Here is a 23,978-nt window from a genome sequence, read left to right as displayed (position 1 = left end):
CACCATACACATATTTGTCACATTAGAAAATATAGACCTAACCAAACAGAAATATTACACATTACAAGTTAACGTACATATATATGTAGTATCTATTTACAAGTATCGCAGATTACCTCTTGAAAAGTAAGAAAACATAAAGACTAAAGTAAAGTTGTAAATCTAAACTACAGTTCAAGTTATACAAGGCATGCAAAGCTTCTCTTGAAACGTTAGGTGCGTACTTCGATATACAATATAAAGAAACATAACCCGCGAGAAAAGCTATATAGTACATACCATACAGATTCCTCGCCATAACATTGTCAATATGCGCAACGAAATCGGTAATTTTCGCGCTACCACTCAAACACCGTTTCTCTCGCTTTGGATAATTGAATCAAATCTAGATCGTCCATGTTTACAGCGAAGCAACACGTGATACCGCCAAAAGTGCTTTCCACCCCCTCACATAACTGACATCGGCCGTCCGTGGATCCAACGGAAGGATTTTGAACGTTGGAGAATGCGTAACGCTGATTGGCTATTGAGCTCGGGGGTCGATCGTATAAAGGGACGCCGGGTCGCAACGAGCCTCACAGTACCGCTTCGACTGTGAACGCGATAGGAATTGGATCGTCTATTTTACAAAGCTCCTTTATCTTTTGCAACAATTACATTCGAATGTCTTTTCAAGCGCTAACGACATAATCGACGTTTGGTAAGCGATTAGTAACTGCGAATTCGTAGAATTCGTGGATAATTCTCGAGCTGTTTCGTGCGTACGCGATATTAAGTGGCACGCAAACAGGTGCACCTATTCGCGTAGCGCAAGAAATGTATCACGGAGGTCGTTGCAGGTAATATCCATCGACAGACGGGACAATTCGGATGCACGATCTATGCCTATGACTGTGCAGTAGGGCATACTCTTCTCGACCACTTGTCTGGCGCCAACCACCACTATTGTCTCGCGAAGGCCAAGCTGTAAATCTTCGTTGCTTATACCGTTTTCTTGGTGAGTGTTAATTTTTTACTTATTCGATGGTATAATAATACCGTTATTACGAGGTAAAAGTTTTTGGATGTGTGATTTCTTGATTGAAGAGACGCTATCATTATTAAAAGTTTGAATATCCCGCCACTAGCGAGGGAAACATAATACAGAATGATTCTTTCATTTGCTTACATTCGATTTGTTAATTTTACTCCTATTCTCCTTTTTAATTCGTCATTTAATTGTGAGGACATATGCTATGAAGCAATTTTTGTTACTTTTAGCAGCGTTGCTTTATTTATTAAGACTGTTGAGCAATACGATCGTTTACTTTATTTACTGCCTTGTTTGCTATTATTTTACTTTTAAAGACAGGTATTTTGGAAATATAAACTTCTACATATTGGTATAATATTGATATACTTGAGATAAGCTCGTTTATGCTGTTACTGTTTAGGATCGTTTATTCATTAAGGTTATTGTAATCATATGACAACGAGAACTAGTGTAAAATATATAAAATGTATAGTTCTATTTTAATAATCAATTTTTAGTGTCTTTAGCGAAACGAATTGATTCGTATTAAAAATGTCGTTTAGTGAATAGGAAAATAGGACACTGAAGGTTTAACTAATTTAAAACGATTTAGTTATTGAAGATAGTACTTGCTGAGCAAATGGATCGCTAAGTTGTCATAATGCTACAAATGATACACGCTTGTTAAATGAAAATCCATCGACTTTTCATTTTTCCATTTGTTTAAGAAATATGTTATCCTATTAGTTTATTCCATTAATTTTTATAATGATATATGCAAACAAAAGTGTATAAATAATAATATGCAAATAATTTTTTAACTTAAATGTCACTTATTTAATGTTTTATAGAATGCTATAAGTATACTACTGATAAAATTAATTAATCGAGAACGGAATTAATGCTGTTTACTGTAATCAGAAAGAAAATGGATTAAGGAGCGAGAAGATTTCGAACGTAGCGAAATTATTTGTTGATTGAATATCTTCTCCAACCCGACAAGCAATGCGGGTTATTACAAGTAGTTTTTACTTAATTTCCAATTAGTTATCGTATCTATAAGGTGTGATCAAAGTTTTGGTACATAAATTTAGCTTGCATCGTATTGTACCGATTTATTTATATATCCTTTTTTATATGATTTATGTTATTGAGTTAGGATTATATTAAATTATTAATAAAATGAAAGAAAAATGGAAATTAAAATTAAATAAAATAGAATTGCATTAAATAAGAAATAGAAATAAAGTCGAACTAAAGCAAATTCAATTAAATTATTTCTTTTTACTTGCCTATGGGATTCTGGGATTATTAAAGTTCCTATTACGTACTCGTATTCTCGCTAATTCTTAAAATGAATTGACTATGAAATGAATGAGACTATTTCTCCGATTATATTAAAATACGCAATATCAATTACGTGTAATTGAATACATTATTCGAACGTTTTCTACAGAACTCTTGTTATTAATACATTATGGAAAATTTGAGACCAATTCGATATATATATAGAGGTTGCAAGGCATTTATTGCAAACATATGCTTAACGAAAAATTAGTATACAACATTAGTAGTAGTCTCAAACATACAATTAATCGCAGTAAATGTCCTGCGACTCTTACATACATTTTCATACTCGTTTGAAATTGTAATAATACGTTAATCTTGTCACAGTATCGATAGGATATCAAGATATTCTTAATAATATGTCCACAAGGAGTTTGCAGGGATATTCAAATATTTTCGCGAACCACTGTAATTCAGCACAAGAGCAGAAAATTCCAGATTTTTTAGTTCTCGATCAGAGTGAATGTTTATACAAGTAACATTCGCTATCTGTGTCCATATTTACCGAACATTTCTATTAAACCTGCGCCAAGCTCGTAGAATGCCTCAGGTCGTATATGAGATGTCAGTTTTATCAAACGAAACGGGACCAGCTAATGTTTAATCTCGTAAACTGAAGTTGCCAGCAGAAAAGTACGGCTCTATATAGTAATTGGTGAAGACCGTGAAACGCGAAAGATGAGAAAGAAACAAAAGGCGGGGGATACGACGAATCATGGCAATCCATTTTATTTTCTAGCCATCGATTAACGGCCAACGTTTAATTTCATTTCTTTCGCAGAACTCAATTAGAATCGTCGCGACAATCGCTAGAAACCGCAGGCAAATCTGCCAACATATCGATCGTAGCGGACGCCAATCCCTCTGCGTTAAATGAAATAACGAAATTCAAGATGTAAATTTCACGAAACTTTTCCTCTCGGATTTGTTCGCCAGTTGATGCTTCAAATACTACAGAATATAGCTATTTGCTTTTTGCTGGAAAGCTGAGCGCTATTTCGCTTAAACGTGAAACAGCGAGAATTAGGTATTTCAAAGACACTGTCTATGGAAATCGCTGAAAATTCCAGCCATTTAATTTCACACTGACCTACTCCTGTTTTTTAAATACTTTAGGAGAGGGCGCTACTCGTTACCATTTTATATAGCCATGAAGCGTTTAATCTTCGAAGGAGGATAATCTTAACAAGATACATCTCGGGGTCGATATTATCGGAGATGAATAAAAGTTTTTCGATTCTTCATATTTGATTTTTTAAGTAGAACTTTCCGTTGATCCTGGCTTGAATCTTCTTCTTTTTCGTGCACCCAAATGCTTATTATTAGATGAGAGCGATAAGAAGGGTTTTCGTGTTTCTCAACATTAAAGACAACAGGAAACGAGCTAATAAAATTGAAGTCACTTAGCCCTTAATATATTTAATATGAGTAATTTTTTAAATATAGCCATCTATTAGCGTGCGTTTGAACTTTGCGTTTTTCTTTTTCGCGCACCTGAACGTTTTTTATTAGACTGAGTGGGACACGTACCTAGGAAGCTTTCCGTGCTTCGCAACTTCAAAGTAAACAAAGGACATTTGACAAAGTCAACAAGCGACGAGTTAATAAAATTGAAGTTAAGATAGACAGAAAGATAATACGTATGTAGTACCTCTGTGGAAGATAATATAAAATGGAAACGTATTTGACGCAACAGAAATATCTTTCTGCAAATATAGGAGACGAGGAATCAATTTAGCAAAATAATTAAATAAAGTTATTGAGTCGCGAATTGTAATGTAATACCAGATAAAATAACTTTAATAATCTTTGTTTCTTATATTCTCGTGAATAATAATTCTTTAATCGATAGTTCCATGGATATTTAGAATAATATCTACGAATTATTTAGAAATGCATAAAAATCCACGGTTTGTTTAATCGTATAGATACATACATAGATAGGTTGAAGGTTTATTTTGAAAATTCATTAGAAACCTAAGAAGTGAATTTACGAACTGCACAGGCGGATAAGTTTGAACGCGAGGAAGAGTGTGGTTCTTGAGTTCGATGATTTTTCCAAGTAACAGTCTTAATTCACGTGCGAATGTTAAATTGGAAATCTTTTAAGCTTTACGCAAATTATACACACGGTTTACACAATAAATATTTATAGAGGTGAAAATGATCTTTAAAACAATCCTTCGTATTAAAACCAAATATTTGAGTAATTCTTAAGGCGAAGATCGCGTATACAAACATTGAATATATTACATAGAGGAAACGTTGCAGAGTATTTTTTCCGGCTTCCGTAAAACGACTGCGTCTAAAGGACTTTCGAAACTTAATTATCCCGGTTGAATCTTTAAAGTAATATACATGGACTAACTTTTCATTGAAGACACCGGTAAGGAAGAAAATCGCCAGGAACTGGTAATTATCGAGCGCTTCCACAATGAGTAGACGGTCAGTTTGTCTAACTCCTTCATTCAAGGATAGCGCATACTTGAAGTGTTTCCTACTCCGGGGACTGTTATTGAAATGCTTGGAATTGCACGTATAGTTGCGCAGTTATGCGTTTAAGGGCCATTTCTGTCATCTCGATTTTTTTATTATCGTTGCACACCACCTTGCATGATTGTAATAATATTTAGACAGAAGAAAAAATATGAATAAGTATTCTTGTTATTATTTGCGTTATTAAGTCAAAATGGAAAATACCTTCGGTTCGAACAGTTGATTTTAATCAACTTTAGTTGAAATTCGATTTGTACTTTGGAAATTTTAATCGGTTGCAGAATATATAATATTAGAATATATAATAACGGATATAATATGCAAAGTTAAATGTATTCTACGTCATTGTCATTATTGTTATCGTGATCGGAGAATAATATTTCAAAAGACATGACGAATATATGGCACAGAATTTGTATTATGAGATCGAAATGGAAAATACTTTTAGTTCGAAGGTTTGATTAAAATTCAAATTTCATTGTGCTTGACGAATTTCCATCGATCGTAGAATATACAGCTAAAACATCGATGTAACATCGAAAGTCAAGCAATATTCTACTTTCTCGTTTCGCTTGTTATCGTCATGTACAGCCTCGTAATATTTTTAAAACCATAGGACACATATAAATGAGATATAAATACGTAAGTGCGTTATTAAATCGAAATGGCAAGTACTTTCGGCTCGGATATCGATCAAAATAATATTGAGAGTGAAATGCAAGCTATGTGTATCACGCGTTATTTCAGCGCCAAGTTTCGGTGAAGTTGAACCGAAAAATTTGATTTCAACGCAAATCAAACGCTGGTTGGCCGTGTCAAACACATATCGCCGTATCCACTGTTTTGGTCCGGTTATTTCATGCGTGATGACACATATGCAAAATTGAAAGTCCTTTACAACGTACGTACACAAGTGTCCCGTGTGCTTCTTATCTCTCCTTACGCATAAAACGCTATGTGTATATTTCGAAATATGAGAAACGGTTGATTTGCTGTACAAAGTGCAACGTCACATAATACAAAATGAAATTTATCTTCTTACAACTGAAACGAAAACTCGGTTTATTATCTGTGATTTTTATCGAAAGGTATAACCATACCAGATATAACGTTACAGAATAAAATACGTCGCGAAATACCATTACAGCGTGCTTGGTTTTATTTTCTAATCTTTTTATCCTAACTTTGTCATTTCGCTCGTGCGTGTGCCTTGTAACGTAACGGTAGTAATACAGTTTTTACGTTCACTCGCATACGTAGCTTGCAATGTAGTATACTTTATGTTCAGACTGCTGGCCATAAACTCGATTTACAATAATTATCCTCCCTCTTGCCTTGTATTCTCGCTTAATCATACACACACACGCAAAACCTTATTTTTATTATTCTTTTATTTTATTCTTTTTTTGTTATTTTACCTTCAGTTGCGATACGTAAAAGATTCTTGTAATTACGCTCCATCTAAGTGTTAGCCTTATACCTCTAACGTTATAAATAAATTCTTAATATCGAATCGACATCGCAGAAAAGGTAAAATATGGAACACTCACATCGGTTAACAGAACAGAAATGTAGTTGTTCGCAATCATCGAGATCCGAGCATCAAATTGTTTGACTACTCGATGATCCACATTTTGCCATCAGAATAATAAATCTAAAATTTAGCGAAAATAGTTTCTGGCAAAATAAACGTTCAGAAAATGAACGACTAACTAAGTGAAGTAGCCTATAGTCGTTTGGCAGACATTCATCATCGATCGGATTAAGAAAGAAAGGGAGACCTGTTCCATATTTGGCCACTTTCCTCTATGTATGTAAAGTGTTTATAACGTAAAATGCTAAAGTCGAACCTTGTTAGCTCGAAGCCCAAGAGATGAGCAAAAATTTCCGAGTTCTAGAGGTTTCTTCTTATCGAAAACGTCGAGCAAATGAGGTTCGACAAGCGGAAATTCGAAGGAGTACGAAGGTTGAATTGCGTTCATCTTTTCAGGAAACGTTGGTATTTTAAGCTTCCCCTTCGAATTCGTTTGATTCGACGCAAAAGATCAACCCCTGTCACTTTTGCGACTTAATGCGTCTCTCGTTTCAAATATGTCAAATTGACAGAATAGTAGAACATCGACTCCGCGAAAGGATAAACAATTAATTTTCCTCTTTGTCATTTGCACGCATTCTAATTCGTTCTTTTTTTCGGAGATATCGGATTTCGTTCACCCGTAAAGGTCACAAACTTTCAGACAAATCGTTGCAATCTCCTTTACATCTTCGATGTGTAATACGAAAGGATACGATGGATACGATGGATAATACGAAATCGTTATCGATGTATTAGGTATAATATCGGTTGGTCGGAAAGTTCGTTCCGATTTTTAAGGAATTTAATAAAATAAAAGCTTTGCTTAGTACTTTTCCATTGAGGAAATTTCAAGTATGTTTTCATTTATGTTTTTAAGCATATCACGCTGAAAAAACGTTACTGTAAATGTTTTTAAATATGCTCGTTGATTTTTAATAAAATATTACACGTGTTAAACGCTGCTGGGAAAGTTCGTTCGGATTTTTAACTCTTTGGACGATGTAAAAAATCATATTGAAAAGTTTCCCGCCGGAAAGCCTGAGAGGTTCTGGAAGAATGGATATTCAAGTTGCGTGAAATATGGGAAAAGTTTGCGGAACAAAAAATCGTGCCTATATAATTCGATAAACGTATTTCGAGTAGAAATGCAAATTAGAACCAAAGGATCTTTTCAATCATTCGAAAAATACGTGGCAATTCAGGCTATATGCTTGTCAGAGCATCCGCGGAATATTAATTCTGTGTTATAACAGCCACGCATACTCCACGTTTCACGAGTATACTCGTCGTCGCTTACTTTTCGCGACGCATTTTAACACGCTTCTCAGAAAGGTCGCAACAACTAACAGCTTCATATCGTATAAATAAATTAAATCTTTTTTAAGAACATTTTGGCCATTGTATCTTCGATAGCTAAAACATTTTATTCCAGACAAATCCCTCGCTTCGTGCAACCAACACCGAATTATTTTAAATTAGATTGGTCGTTTGGAAAGAAGATACGCGTTTTCCTTTGCCCGCCAATTTGACAGGTGTTGGTAAAAACACGGTGGAAATGACTGGCGCAATGACGAAAAACCTTTAGCTTCCATCGATATGCGTCTGACGTCGACCTTCGAAGAAGTTGGGATACAACTTGCGTCTTACATTTTTCGTCTCGCGTTATTTCCGTAAATATACAAAGAAAGACAGATGTCTGTCTCAGTGTGGTTCCGATCGTTCGGGATCTAAATTCAGACCTAAAACTGTAGGTTCATTCTTCGCCATCCGCACGCAATTCTCGTGATTCTTTGCCCAGAGTTTTATAAGACAGTCGCTAACGAGCTAGCTAACCGAAAGGTCTGCGACTGCGACCAAATGCTCTGGAACGGTACGACTTTTCAAACGATAAGGATCGACGACGACGAAGACTGAAAATGCGAAATATATATATATAATGCGTTCGTCTAATAACGCACGCACATTCGTACGGTAAATACGTGAGGTTATTTGGTGCAGGATGTGTAGATGTTTAATAGTATATTTATTAACAATTCTCGTTTTCGACTCTTTACGTACAACTCTCGATTCAGCAAATGTTTTCTTGATCCGATTCGTTTCTTTTTGTCGCCCTTTAATATCCCCACTACGCACGCGGTTGCTAGGCGTCCGCTACCATTGCCACGTGTAAACGGTCACGGACGAAAATGACGTTCGAAAACTAAAATTTTTCCTTTTTGTCGCCTCTCAATATCCCCACTACGCACGCGGTTGGTAGGCGTCCGCGACCATTGTTACCTGACGTTTGAAAACTAAAATTCCTTTCTTTTTTCGCCTCTGAATATCCCCACTACGCACGCGGTTGGTGGGGATATTGAGAGGCGACAAAAAGAAAGGAATTTTAGTTTTCAAACTTCATTTTCGTCCACGACCATTGTTACACGACAACGGTCACGGACGCCCACCAACCGTGTGCGTAGTGGGGATATTGAGAGACGACAAAAAGAAAGGAATTTAATTTTTCCAACGTCATTTTCGTCCGTGACCGTTTACACGTGGCAATGGTAGCGGACGCCTACCAACCGTGTGCGCAGTGGAGATATTGAGAGGCGACAAAAAGAAAGGAATTTTCCTTTTCGAACGTCATTTTCGTCCTTGACCGTTGACACGTGGCAATGGTAGCGGACGCCTACCAACCGCGTGCGCAGTGGGGATATTGAGAGACGACAAAAAGAAACGAATTTTATTTTTCGAACGTCATTTTCGTCCGTGACCGTTTACACGTGGCAACGGTAGCGGACACCTACCAACTGCGTGCGCAGTGGGGATATTGGGAGGCGACAAAAAGAAAGGAATTTTCCTTTTCGAACGTCCTTTCGTCCTTGACCGTTGACACGTGGCAACGGTAGCGGACGCCTACCAACCGCGTGCGCAATGGGGATATTGAGAGGCGACAAAAAGAAAGGAATTTTATTTTTCGAACGTCATTTTCGTCCGTGACCGTTGACACGTGGCAACGGTCAAGGACGCCTACCAACCGCGTGCGTAGTGGGGATATTTAGAGACGACAAAAGGAAACGAATTTTCGTTTTCGAACGTCATTTTCGTCACGCCTTTTTCCAAATATTCGGTGGAGGATTGTAGGGATATCGATGACTGGTTAGGCCTATTGGCACTTACGCTTCGATGTTATACTTGTATCGACGAAACCGTTGGAAAGTTTTGTTATCGCAGCTACATACGTAAGTGTGTAACACAGATTAACCATCGTACCTGATTAACACTAACTCTTACCAAATCTGACAAAGTCAAATGACGAGTTTGAAGGTTTCGTTTAAAGTTTCATTTAAAATTGTACATTAGTCGTTATTTTTTCTTCTTCTTTTTTTGTTTATTCAGCTTTATGTAAATTCTCGTATTGACAAAAATTGAGAAATCGAAAAATATAAGAATGTGCATAAAGTTAGACGAACGAAATGAATAAGGGCAAATGCACAATTTTAAATAAAATTTTCTATGTCGTTTCACCGGGCTTGGTAAGATTAGCGTTGAACAAGGACAAAAGGCGCCTTTATCCGTCTAACACGGCATTCTCTTCCCATTCTCATATCGCATCCATTTACACGGTAACGTACGACTCTCGTACTCTGTATCTCTATATCTTTATGGTTATTCCAGACAATGCCAACAATAGAAAGAAAGATTGGTTCCTGACGGCTCGTAACGTATAGCTGGAAAAGTTAGAGTTGCAGAGAGCAACTTGTTAGAGTAGCGGCAATATGGAAGTTGTACTCGCACAGGTAAACTTGGCCATGTAGAAGTCTGGGCTGGGTTAGATCGTGTTCTAAACTCGAGTTACAGAGCTAAAATAACGTATCCGGACGTGTAGATGATTCAAGTTAAAGCAAGCTTTATTTTCACTTATAGGAGGCAGCGAAACGAAAGGAATCAAAGAAAATTGTTGCAGCCTCGTGCAGGTTTTTGAAGTCATAGGGGCTCGATCGTAAAACAAAATTCGTCGAACGAGCGGGTATTCTATTTACCTGATAAAGTTAAATATTATCGCCCGCGCTACAAAAGAAAAAATCCATTATCCATTTGTTCCTATCTCCACTATTTACATACACCGTTTTTGCAACGGTAAAATTCCTTTGCAAATCATTTTTTAACGAAAACTACGAACAATGTTTTCCGCGTTACTCTGACGCGCTTTTAATTCGCCGTGCTTCATGCGGCTTTTGTCGCAGCCGCTAGCATTGAAATACGTGTCGCGGAAAGGTCGTAGTTGAAGCTGCGCAATAGTAAACGAAAAAAGGCGCGATATCGGTTCATGTTGTAGGCGATTCGGCGTAAACGCGTGGGAGAGATACCCTACAACGATTGCCGCGCTTTATTAACTAGCGTAGAGAAGTTGAAAGCGAGAGAAAATTTCAGTGACATCGATGAACACCCGGCTGTATGGAATACGGGTCACGCTTATCCCGGGCATCGATTGAAATTACTCGCACGAGATACGACCACGGATAAACGTTTCGAGGAACTTTTCCGTTGTTCCCAGCGTCGTCTCCTCCGATTTGCGAAATCTTTCGTACTTTTTCCGTCGATGTAACGAGCGTAGTTTCGGTCCAATTGGAACAAGGGTCAAAGAAAGGAAGCTTTTTGACTCTCGATGGCTCGCTAAATCGCGACCTAGCAAACAACGAATCAGCTTACGCGGAAATGCTGCATTTATGCATAAGAAGCGCGCAAGCCAATTTCTTCGAAGATAACTACGTTCAATTAGCATAGAATTAATATCGTAAGGTCGGAATTTTTTTCCTTTTTATATAAAATGAAAACTGGTATTTTTAACGAGACTTTTTACTCGAGCAGAAAGAACGAGATTGGTTGTTGGTTGAAGTAGCAATAACGATGTGACGAATATCATCATTCGTTCGTTTCACTATTAATTTGGTGACGTTTTAACGACCAGGTATACCGGTTTCATGTTCTGTGCGAAACAATCAGATTGTGACGCGTATACGAGATATAAGCGGATCATAGAATTTTGTACGTTTGTGTGGGAAATGTTTAAAGATTCGGAAGATAAAAGAAGCGAGTAATAGAATTTAAGGATGCATAGAATTCACAGAATATGCAACGATATATAGGACATTCAAAGTATAATCTTCGTCAGGATATTTAAGAAGTACAACAAATATCTGTCCGGGTTTTAACACTTTAGTGTGACCGTAAAAATATAAATATTCGTATATCCACAATATAAATATAAAAATTTCAAATAATATTTCTAAGTGATGTGGAATAATCGACGAGGAAGTAACAGTCGAAGACTGATGTACCCTTCTTGCGTGTCAGTATTGTTTCATAAAAATGAATTTAAAGGAAACTATTTGGAAATTGAGGTGGAAGATACCCTAAACTACGATAAAAAATACACACGTACACACTATTTATACATACGTACTGAGAGTGTTCCAAGGATGAAATGTTAAACAGCGTTGAATATTAAAACTATTTTAAAAATTAGAGGAAAATTAAGCCAGTTTACTGCTATTACTATTAGGACCGAATATTAAGAACCAGATGTTACTAATCAGATGAATAATGAATGAACGAACAACGCAACGACAAGAACAAATTCTTTTTTTCGAATAAAGTCATCACACACACGCGCGCTTGTACGTTCACCTGAAGTATATAATAATTTATTATATTAATTAATAAGCCTATATACTCTACAATGATATAATTAGTTAATCGTTGAGCGTGGTATCGCAGGAAATGCGTGGACGAAACGTGCAAGTGCATGTATATGCTCGAACGAGAAACTAAGTTTATCGAATAATTGAAAATATTCCGCGAACCTATTCCATAGAATTAAATAAAACGTGGCTTTAAATGTTATAAAATTCCTTCTTCTTCTCGTCTATTCGATTTTTAACCCGACTTTTTCGCGCCTTCTTCTCGAACGACAGTAAATTAGAGTTGGAAATATTTAACGTCTCAAATAAATAAATAAAAACTAATCGAAATTCTGGATTGCGTGATTGTGGGAATAATTTTCCCAAGTATTGAAAATTCAGGCAACATAAAGAGCTTAATACGTAAAGATCGAAAGAATGATCGAAAAGTAAAATAGAATTACCTGTCTGTATTATTTATTCCCGAAACTAATGAACTAAATAGAAAGCGAATGAAGGTGAATTTCCTTTTTAAATTTTATCTCGCATGGGCAAATTACTCTATACTTTGTAGTACGTATACAGGAAATTCAATTTTCATTTAAATGCAGTGCACGTAACCTCTGGTCTATTGAAAGGAGAAACCTACCTGAAGAGTTCAATTCTGCCATGTGATATTTAGACTCATTCCTCTTTCATACATTTTTTCTATATTTCCATTTTAACCTCGTTTCTCCTTTCTCCGCTACCGATAATATCGCGTTTCTGTCTCCTCCAATGTTCCATCTGTCCACGATCTGTGCAGTGTACGGGTGTCTCGTAGAATTTGAATTTCAATGCGCCGACAATGAGTTACCTACCTGCGGTTTGGAAATTATTTTTCATCGTCCTATTCGAGAGAGTTTACGCAATAGGTAAATTTCGTTTGTTTCGATAAGTCGGTTAAATTAGAAGCGATGCATAATAAAATACGGGTAAAATGTTTCGGGCGAGAAAGACTCCGTGGAACAGTGATTAACCTTTCGCGATTGCATGTAGATTCGATGACGAACTCGAAGATTCTTTATATCGAATAACCTTTGAAGCCACCATCTATGTTTATTTGTTAAGATTCAGGTTCAAGTGATCGACCATTTCTGATTTCAAAGAGATGGCTTGGCTTTCTTATTTAGAAGTTTTACATTCGATCTTATGTACGAAGGGAACGTGAATCTTTATATTACTGCAGGGAAAGCTTGAAAGTTGGGGAAAAGGTAATTTCGTATTCTCCATTCACCTTTGTTCAATTCATTTTTATGTAAATCATTCCGCGACACAGATAATCACAATAGAAAAGGACTGAAACTTCGATAAAAACGTCCCGACAATCCGATAAAAATTGTCTATGCAAAGATATTTAATGTTTTCCACGCCTTTCCTTGATCTAATGTTTGTTATCGAATTTTCTATTCGTGCATTTATTCTTCAGACTCGACGAAAAAATTCGCGGATATATATACACGTGATTTCACGAAATTCTCGGGAAACCGTCCAATTTTCCAATCGTCAGAAAGATTCAGTCATTGATATGAAAATTGGTTTTGTTCCGCTTTCGAAATTTTTCAATTCGTCGTACTCAGGTTTTTGAATCCGATTGGTCTGCCCCCAACAACCTTACGACGAATCGCTCGCTAGGAGACGCCTCCATACATGTCGGTAGAATTCGTCCAAGTCAAAAATATCCGTGGATCGTCTACCCGCTGCGGAGCAAAACAGATTTCAAGAAAATTCTCTCCGCCCATTATCCAGCAGTGTTTCGTCTTAATGAACAGTTCAAAAGACTATTAATCAGAGGATACGCCGCACGAAATCCTTTTTACGATCCGTCTCACAGTTTGCTAACCGTCGCCAGTAACAAACTCCAATCTGTTCCACAATCAACTCTAATTTCAAGGCAATCGGTCGATCGCACGGCTGGCGGACGTAAATCTCCACGCTAATCTCATTTTGGCATTCCAAATCGTATCTCGAAATGGAAATCACGTCCGAATACCCGGAAGATATAGTTCGCGGACCATCTCCGCGGGAAACATCGACTTTCTTTATTAATTCGTAATTGAGACTGATTTGTGTGGTTCGCGTGCTGTAATTCTCCGTATGTGCGTATAGCGCACGCGTGTGTGCGAGATACGTGACGGGGGAAAAAATGTGTGGGCAAATGGGAAAGACAGGGGCGGAAAAGAAATGTAGACGCACAGTGGTTGCAAACAGTATCCGTACGTCAATGTATTTACTGCTTCATCTACGTTGGCGGATAAGGTGAGGCAGCTTCAAATTGATACATCACGAATTTTATTAAGTTTTCTTCTTTCTAAAATTTGTTCAAAATCGTCGACGATAGTTGTCTATTCTGTGGCACGTACGTGCCGGTGGCTGTGAAATTGCAGCAAGTCGTATACGATGGAGGACGAGAGGAAGTTTAAAAAAAAAGGATAAAAGAAACGCGACAGTTTTAGAAAAAAAGAAAAGTTGTAATTGATAAGAAGAATTGGATTGCGAACAAGCTTGATACGGATGACTGTCTTCAACGTTGTTGGTGATGAAAGTCGCAATTAGTACGTAAGGTGCAGTTATCGTACACAGTTTTGCGAATTTTAAACTTCCCTTCGATCGCCGCTGTATCTCGTTTTTAGACGCGTTTCGACGTTCGACGTTCGGCGTTCGAGCGCGTTAAAAAGTATTTTTCCGACACGCAATAAAACGTTTCGTAAAATATACGATCTTCTAAAGTGAGATTTACGCGTCGTACAATTTTACGAGCAGTTTGTTCGAAAATGTGCCTCTTAAATGCTTAAATCACTTGCACTATTTTTAGAATTAATCGTATATTCTAGCTGCTGACTTACGATAATAAAAGATAATGGATTTTGTTGAAAAGACAAGTGAGAAACGAACAGATTTATTCTTTTTATATCGCATATATGTATTGTAATTTTGCACCATTACATTGTTACATTCTCATCTGCTTCGATAACGAAATTTTCTGTTCCGTACGCTTTAAAGGCTCCAAGATATTTCGTGGTTCGATGGAACGTAGAATATAGCAGATCCATCGTGTCTTTACATTTTATCTTTTATCACTGACCTCTCACCTGCATATAATTTGGATTATAACGTTATTTCAGCATCCGCCTTTTCAGCGAAAGGTGTAAAACGCGAAACTCCTCTTCGAGATCCATCGATGTTTCCATAAAACATTTTGTATGGGGTATTACCATACACGACACTTTAAGCTTTATAAACAACGTTTTCTCACTCAGTTACATCATACGAGTTACGCCATTGCCAAATGTTAGCCCGACATTAATAAAATTACAAGATAAAACAGTCGTTTCGTTGCAATTTCATTCTACGTTATAACAGCCACACGTACTCCGTGTTTGACGAGTATACTCGTCACCGTTTACCTTTTGCGACACATTCTAGGCACACGCTTTCAAAGAGATCTGGAAGAGCTGATTAATCGTATCATAAATTCACTTATCACTCGCTTTTTATCGAGCAATTATCACAATTCATTAATCACTGACAATTAGTCGGCTAAATGGTAACATGGACCGTTAGCATGGAAACGTAGAAGCATTTCAGCGTTCGCTGCGTACACGGGATTTATCGAGAAAAATACAAGTAGAGTAGAAATGCGTTTATTGAAACAAAACTTTAATTAACGCCCAATTAACGGAACGTTTGCTGGTATTATTCGAGCAAAGAGCGATACGTAGCGAGAAAAATTGGTAAGCTTCCATTATACGAACTCCAATTATATAAACTGTTCTCGTTTCCTGACAACTTTAGATAAATCGTCTTCCGCCATATTTGTCGAACGCGGTTTAACATCCGCAGCGGTCTCTCTGAACCCCGTAAAAACTGTGAAATGGAAGAAATGCATTTTGTTCGTTCGCCTGTGCAACAGAACGAACGTTTCTACGTCGCTTTTGTTATTAAATGGTTTCGTAGAAAGTATTACGTGTTTCGTAGTATAGAGCCTTTTAATACAGTGAAAATACGGTCAGTTGGAAAAATCTGCGTACATCTCTTGGATAGAAAAAATATTTTCTACGTAAAGACGCAGGCAGAGAGGCGTGTGCAGTAGTTGTTTAAGCTGTAAGCTGTTTGATAAATGTATTTTTAATATCTTTCTCGATAAATCCTCGTACATAGAAATACTCCGAAATGCTTTCACGTTTCTCTGCTAACGATTGATATTACATTTAGCCGACTAAAAGATTATGACGCGTCAGAACGCCTTGCGTTGCAGCGCGTGAAGTAGATGCGACAGGAACACGTTTACGCGTATACGGTAATAACTTTTAGTTAAATATCAACGTTTTCCTGACTTATCATCGCTCGTACGCAGAGACGAGCTCTGTCACGAAGCTGATCCTCGCTTTAAATTCTTACGTACTTCGACGATATGATTATTTAACGGGGTGTCCTGAATTAGAATGTTCTAAAACAGCGTCTTTTTGTGATTTTTTTAGAAGGGAAAGGAAGAAACGAAGTTATTGAATTTTGAGGTGTGGCTTTATATATATTTAACGAATACAACAAATTTTTTTTAATGTTAACAAAAGAATTATATCAGATTTCTAATCGTTTTCAGTCGGCGTGAAAGATTCACCTCGTAATTCTTGACTGAAACGGAAAAACTAGAAAGGATTAAATTATTATATATTTTTCTTCTCGATGAACTAAAAAAGTTTGTCAAAAAGTTGATTTAAATAATTGTTATAGCACCTTGAAGTTTATTCTTTCTTCTTAAAAAACACATTTTTTTATTTTCCGCCTTCCTTTTTTTTAGTCCATCGAGAAGAAAAATATATAATAATTTAATCCTTTTTTGGTTCTTCGTTTCAGTCGAGGATCACGCCGATTGAAAAATGCAGCCCATGAAATAGTCTTAGAAATAATTTTACGCTGTTATAATTTTTCTTTTACTTTAAAAAGAAATTTTTTGTATTCGTTAAATATATATAAAAACATACCTCAAAATTCAATAACTTCGTTTCTTTCTTTTCCTTCTAAAAAAAAAATCACAAAAAGACGCTGTTTTAGAAGTGATTAACTTGCGATTTATCGTATATTTCATCTGTTGAAGTAACTTCGTGAAAAATTCTACATCTTTATTTATGTATATCCATAGCCTGGAGACTGCTATTACGCAGATATATTGCAAATAAGGAGCGGCGCATATTATCCTACCCTTGAATGTATATTATGTTCTGGGTTGCAAGGTCTAGGAACAAAGAAACTAATAAACAGATTTCTCTTTATGTTCCCTATAGCCTCTAGCCAAAGCCAGAAGCTTACCTTTTTTGGTAATATTCTTTTGCCATAAATTTATGAACGTGCTCCCTATCGTTCCATTTTCTAGTAATACTAAAAGATTAAGGATCTGAATCAGTATTATATTATATTTATACCTTTATATTTATTTATACCTTTATATTTATTTATACCTTTAATTTATACCTTATATTTATACCTTTAATCATTTCAGTATACTTTTCTATTACAAATTCATCCACTCGTTCTTCGATCAGTCAACGTCAAACTCAACATCATTCAAAACACGAATTAAACGATGAACGAGAAACGCCAGTTCTACAAAACATAGAAAAATAGAAACATTCCGATTTTTCTTATGAAACGTTATCGTTTCGAGTCAGGTGTTTCCGCTCGATGCGTAACATTTTTTAGAATTGAAAGTGAAATTGTCGAGCATCGTTGAAAAAAAATTCTACGTCGCAGCATGTACGAGCAATTTCAGATAAACACAGTTTATATTTTAATCGATGAACGGAGGCTCGATCTCGAGAACGTTTGTCGAAATTAATATTTGTAATCGTGGATTTCGATAATCCGAGAATTAGCTTTTACCTGATAGAAAAGAACTTAGTGGTAAAATATTGTTTTGTCAAACGAGAGGCTGTCTTTAAGTTTCAATCATATCGGGTACTTCGATTTCTTTAGGTGACTTTGATATTAACCCTTTCCACTCCGAATTTTATTTCAATTTCGTTACCAGCAGCTCGCAACGCTTTTAAATTCAATTTGAAATTTACTTTAACTAAAAAAGAAGACAATTTAAATAAACAAAGGAAGAAACAAATTCATTTAAATACCAGTTTTATTCACACTATTGTCGTACCTTGTAATTTTTAAGTGTATGGTATATCTTGGAACAACTTCCAGGATGCAATCCTGGCTTTTTTTCGCGTGTTTCACAAAAAAAAGGTGGGTCTGAAATGTCTAGTGGGACTCAACAAAGGAGTTCCTGAGGTAAAAACTGATGTCGAGTTACACTCCACACAGGAATACAAAGGGTTAAATATGCCATGTATCGTTCGTGTACATACATAATTTTCTAATGTAATTTGATTAAATCCGCATGTTGCACGGTTGCACTTGATTGTCCGTGCGTTAAACCACCAAGATCAATTTACTGCCGGTATCGACATTAGTATTGACATTGCTAGTATTACGCTTGACGCTTTACGCCATCAAGATCATGAAAATCTATTTCGTCTATTTTTTGACATATGCCATGCAATTTTACTCCTTATCGATATATTTCAATTTAATTTTATTCCAACTTGATCGTGGTGTTTGAAATTAGAGAAAAACGTAAAATAATAAACAGATAATAATTCTAGTAGTTTCTTACAGTAATTTTCTAAAACGATGCTACGCAGTTGATAAAAATATATAAAATAACGCGTAGGGCAACTGCTGTATCATTTTACCGTGTTGCTGATTTTATCGATATAGACGTAAATTCGAAATATCAAATACCTTGACAGGATATTCGACCTGTGATCAAGCTGCTATAAACTCGATGGTATAAACTCTTGGCAAATTATATTGTAAGCATTAAGAATTTGCTATAAATCGCTCGTCGTGCCGTAAAACGTATCAGTTACAGAGCTGATAAAAATTTTCCATCGACGAACGAAATAGACACGCGAATATTTATTCACTTGACCGTGTAACACTGGCAATTTGCAAGTCGTGCCAAATCCGCCGACACGGTTTTGCCTCTTTCTCGCCATAAATCGCACGTGTCAAGAGATTCGTGTGACAATCGATTGCGTTGCTCTTGATTGGTGATGTTAATCGTAATTAGAAATATGTGCGCACGAATAAATTTGCAAATAAAGCCAAGAACAGCTTGCAGCTTGCAATTTCCGTTCCGTCGGGCGATACTGCGCGAACAAATCGAAGAGGACAACAGAGTCTCATAAACAAGCGAATCTGCTAAACAAGATCTAAAATGTTAAAAACACGTCGCTGATGGCCACGAGTGGTTTACTGCATATCGAAACTTTAAACTACGTTTCTAATTCGCGAGATGCGCAGGTTACTCGTGAGATAAACGAGATATAGTGGAAACTCATTGTCTAACTCGCTACAAGTTGCAAAGAAGAAGCCACTGATCATTACTACGACGTCGTGCACTGTGCACGTTGATTCGTTTGAAACGAGGTCTCTTTATTTTTAAGCGAACTCTAATTATTACCGAACCGAGGTTTTACCAATCTACGCAATTAAATCTTTGCGTTTGCACGCGAAAATTTTATCCGTCGCTCGACCCTTGACCCAGACTAGTCGACCAAACTCGCGTTTCCGCAGGGAGAGACTTACTCAAATTTCTCATCGACCGCTCAATCGACCCGTTTGTACCGTAACTACCCTTAGGTAACACGAAAACAGAGGTCCTTGTGCCCCGGAGTACCACGGCACAGCTATGTGCCTGACGATATACGCGTTAATAAGCCACGACCCATGCGCATTCTTGAACCCGATAACAGGATAGTTGCGTTGATGCGTAACATTAACATTCGTCATTTTTTCGATCAATTTACTTTATCCAATTCTATGGGATTCACGTTGCAACTATGAAAAGAATTTGCGACTGTTTAGTCGGTATTTTTCTTCTTGCTATTTATTACTCTTCCACCTTTTTTTTTCTTTTTATACGTGAAGAAATCCTCATGAACACTCCGCTGCTGCTAATAATCGGTAACAGTAGAGTAGTGTTGGACTCTTACCGACTAAAATTTCACGATGATCATCCTACGCGTACGACAGGAGTGCTCCAGGAACCTCTCATGAATTGTCTTCAGTTGCACACTTTTCCGTCGTCCTCTTGTTCGAGCCAATCCTAATAATTCACCGTTTGTTGAATTTGATCCTAGGGAGGGGGGGGGGGACATTGCCCCTAGCGTTATCCCCTGTTTTAGTCGTGGGTCCGTTGGGACGGCGATGAAGCGGTTCTAGGGCCGCCTGACCGCCATCCCCCTGCATGCGTTATCCTACAAGGGTGAGAGTTCTTCTTTCTCTCCCTTTCTGCTCGCTCACAAAAGAGGCGGACAGCCTCGTATTCCTATGGTTCGCTCTTAACATCGTTTCTAGAATCGCCGAGGGTGTGTCAATCTTTCACCTATGACGTGCCGCAGAGCTGTGTAGCTCCCACGCCGGACAAAGCTCCAGCGCGTGCTGCGCCGTGTCCCTGCCCTCCCTGCTTTTTAAAATTCGCGATTTAAAATTTATATTAATTTATATTATATTTAAAATTTTCGCGATTCAACGTTCAAATTGAAATCTTTTTCGTTCTTCATTAAGTTAAGATTACTAGAAAATAATCGTAAATGCTGCTTTATAATCATATAATTCAAGTTAGAAGTGTGCACATACCTTAATATTATATATAGAATGAGCAAATACTGTTTACTAATATCTTCTACACGTTTCAACGATATATTCTGGACGTTTTGCTTGCGACGAAATAACGAATGCGACTGGTTTGTTGAAATAAACGAAGCCTTGTTATAATGCGTCGCTATCAATTGCGCCACAGTGGCCTCCCCTGACAACCAATAAGATAAATGGTCCATTGGGGAAGAATGTTGTCTTACATCGTCATTTTATTATTATTTTGCCATTATATGCTTGGAACAATAAAAATATTCCCGTGGCGTGCTGAGTGAAACATGTGATTTCGGCGTGTCAGTCAAAGTGTTAAGGAAATTGAGCTACTTCGTAATAATACGTCGAACTATTTTCTTTTAATTACACAACTTCCGTTTGTGTCTTGAAGTTTCGTAATAGACCTCCGTGGCCTGTCCGTGGTCCGTCGTATTGATACGTCTTTTGCATATTCTCACACTGAGTTTCACATCTTGTACGTCTGTACGTTGTCAAAGTTTAGACGCAGCGATAGTACAAGTAGTTAGAGGTACGTTCGAAGGTGAAGTTCAAGTTTCAAGCTTCAAGCGTAGATGTTCAGTAGGAGAGACGCGAAGGTCGTTGGTTGAAAGAGTAGACCATGGACGTAAACCAAGGAGAAACGTAACTGAAATTCTGTGCTACCCAGGAGAGCGAGGATGATGAGAAGCGAATATAAAACAAACATATAGGTTGCTGGCAAACTCGAGGGAACAATAACTCGCCTCGTTCGCATCAATGTCGCCATTGGTACGCGGTTATTCCGCTTTTTGATCCTCGAATTGAATTAACGCGAAATAGCAGCCGAAAGCCTTTGTGATTGACGTGACTTTGAATAACAGCGAACAACAAAAATTCGATGCGACACTCGAGCGCGTGGCAATGGGAGCAGAGGACGCAAGTACGTCAACAGCGGTGCAATTTAACAATTCGAATGTGGTGAAGTGCATGGAAACCTTTAATCCGAATAATAGCAAAGAAATAACTGCTGTCCCTTGCACGATTCTCGAGTGGCGTCATCGACCGTCAGCTCTATCGATAGCGTCCGTCGCGAAACAACAGTTTGCGTATTGTTCGTTCATAAAATTGCCGAGTATCGATTATCGTTCAATCCGGCGCGGCAATCTTTGACCCGCGGCCGGCATTATTGTCCAATTATTGGAAGAATTCGAGAATCGACGCAGCTTCCTATTGGCTTTGTTCGAATTCACATCCAATTCCCGGAGTTAATTGGATTCATTCCTTCAAACGTATCTTCATTTACCTTCGATGTGCGAACGAGTTTCGCAACGTGATGGAACGTACCTTGTGCTACTTCGTTTACCCCAACAGACACAAAACAGAACGATTCTATCGATCAACGAGGTGCCTTTATTTTTTTTTTTCCTCCTCGGTTTGAGCAGAGTAAAAACAGTGCGCGTAGAGTGCGTTTTGGCACTCGGTTCGGGGATCGGTAATCCATTAACGCTTCTCTGGCTCGTGTTGCAGTTGTTTGCGATTCAAAGTGATTCGAGTTATCAAGCGACGTATAGTTTGGCGGCGTAGCCTGTACAGCTCTTAATGTACCAAGCTAAGAGTTCTCGTAGAAATCACCTCGAGTGTCAAGAAACAAGTTTTTTCGCCAGCAGGAGAAAACTTGATGTAGTTCAGCCTTAACATATTCCAGATTCACGAACGAGGGAAGCGTACGGGTAGAGAGGCGTGTGTGTGTGTGTGTCGGCTGTTACTTGCAAAGGAAATTCTATTCGTCGAGATCGATGGCATAGACGAAAGCTAAGAAACGATCGACCAATGTTTATTGAAATTTATATTCTTTTTTCACAGAAACGACGTTGCGACACAATCTTCCAGTGTTAGTGGTAGCTTATTCGGTAAGGGAAATCACAGTTAAATTTCATAATACGGTATTTTTATCGGTACGTAGAACGTTCTCCGGTAAAACATCAAAATTATTCAATTTTGCAATTTACAATGTTTTCTTCGCGCAAGTACCCTTCAAGTAAATTTATTAATTTACTGCAGAGATTACTCGCGTGTTTTTATTCTTCGAAAAAATTGCAAATTAAGCGTCTAACGTAATTTTACGTCGTGCATATTTATGCGCAACTGTGATACGAATTCAGAGGTTCGATAAGGAAAAAAAAATGAAAAAATAATGTGTATTCTGTGCAACCACGGAGAAAGGAATATCCGTTGAACAACCAGTTTGTGAAATATCGATTGAATTTTTTACCGAATAACTTGCTGAAAATAACGCCAATTGTTTTAAAATTAATAAAATTTGTATTCCATGCAAAGATATTAAACCGATAGAAATGCTGATTTTATCTTGACGTTTTCCATTATTTTCAAAACAACTTTCTCAACAATTGTAGCCTGACCTTTTACGGTACACAGTTTAACCTTTATACGGTAACGCACTGTTGTAGAACGTATTTCGCGTCGTATAAGAAACAACAGAGAATAGATTTTCTGTTCGAAAACAATGAAAGAGATTTAATAAAAACAGTTTTATTATCGTGCAGGTACGAGAGACTTTTATCGTGAAAGCTATTTCACGAACATATTTACCATGGTGTACAAAACGGTGGAAAATTCAGGAGATAATTTTCACGAAAAAGAGATATATCACGTAGAAACGTATCATCGAGAAATATATATTAATTATCGTTTGTTCTAATAAATAATTAATAATTCAATTACGATACGCTTATGATCGATTACAACTTATTCGAATATCTCGTAATGATTTAAACGAAGACGTTTAAAAGACATGCATTGCTCCTTCTATCAGCTCGACCATCGTTAAGATTCTCTGAAAAAGATCATTCCGCGAGTATAAAAAATTACCTTCGTTAAGTCCACACCGTTCATCAAGTCCGTTAAGAAGTTCATCCTCCGAGGAAATGTTTAAGACAGGGGACCGAGGCAAAGCGTTCGATGAAAGGGCAATTAAAGCGAACGCGTCCAATGAAAACATATCAAATCGAATTCGTTGTTAACTAATTTCTCGAATTATCGAAAAACATCGCTTTAATTGATTTTCGAACGAAATACATCGGTTCGAGAGTTTCAGGGTTTCAATTAGACTGCCGATGTTTATATATTTATGGAAATT

At 37.3% G+C, this 23,978-nt stretch overlaps 1 long non-coding RNA gene across 1 annotated transcript; it reads left to right on the top strand.

Moving 5' to 3' along the window:
* The first annotated feature begins 335 nt into the window (after nt 1-335).
* LOC126926950 (uncharacterized) lies at nt 336-23,591 on the top strand. Its single transcript, XR_007715031.1, has 3 exons — nt 336-700; nt 840-997; nt 22,685-23,591. It is a non-coding gene; the product is annotated as an uncharacterized LOC126926950 (long non-coding RNA).
* Nucleotides 23,592-23,978: the final 387 nt, after the last annotated feature.

The sequence above is a fragment of the Bombus affinis genome, unplaced genomic scaffold, assembly GCF_024516045.1.
Source record: "Bombus affinis isolate iyBomAffi1 unplaced genomic scaffold, iyBomAffi1.2 ctg00000064.1, whole genome shotgun sequence".
Lineage (NCBI taxonomy): Eukaryota > Metazoa > Arthropoda > Insecta > Hymenoptera > Apidae > Bombus > Bombus affinis.
Note: the sequence above shows the minus strand (reverse complement) of the source record. Positions and strands in the feature narration are given on the sequence as shown.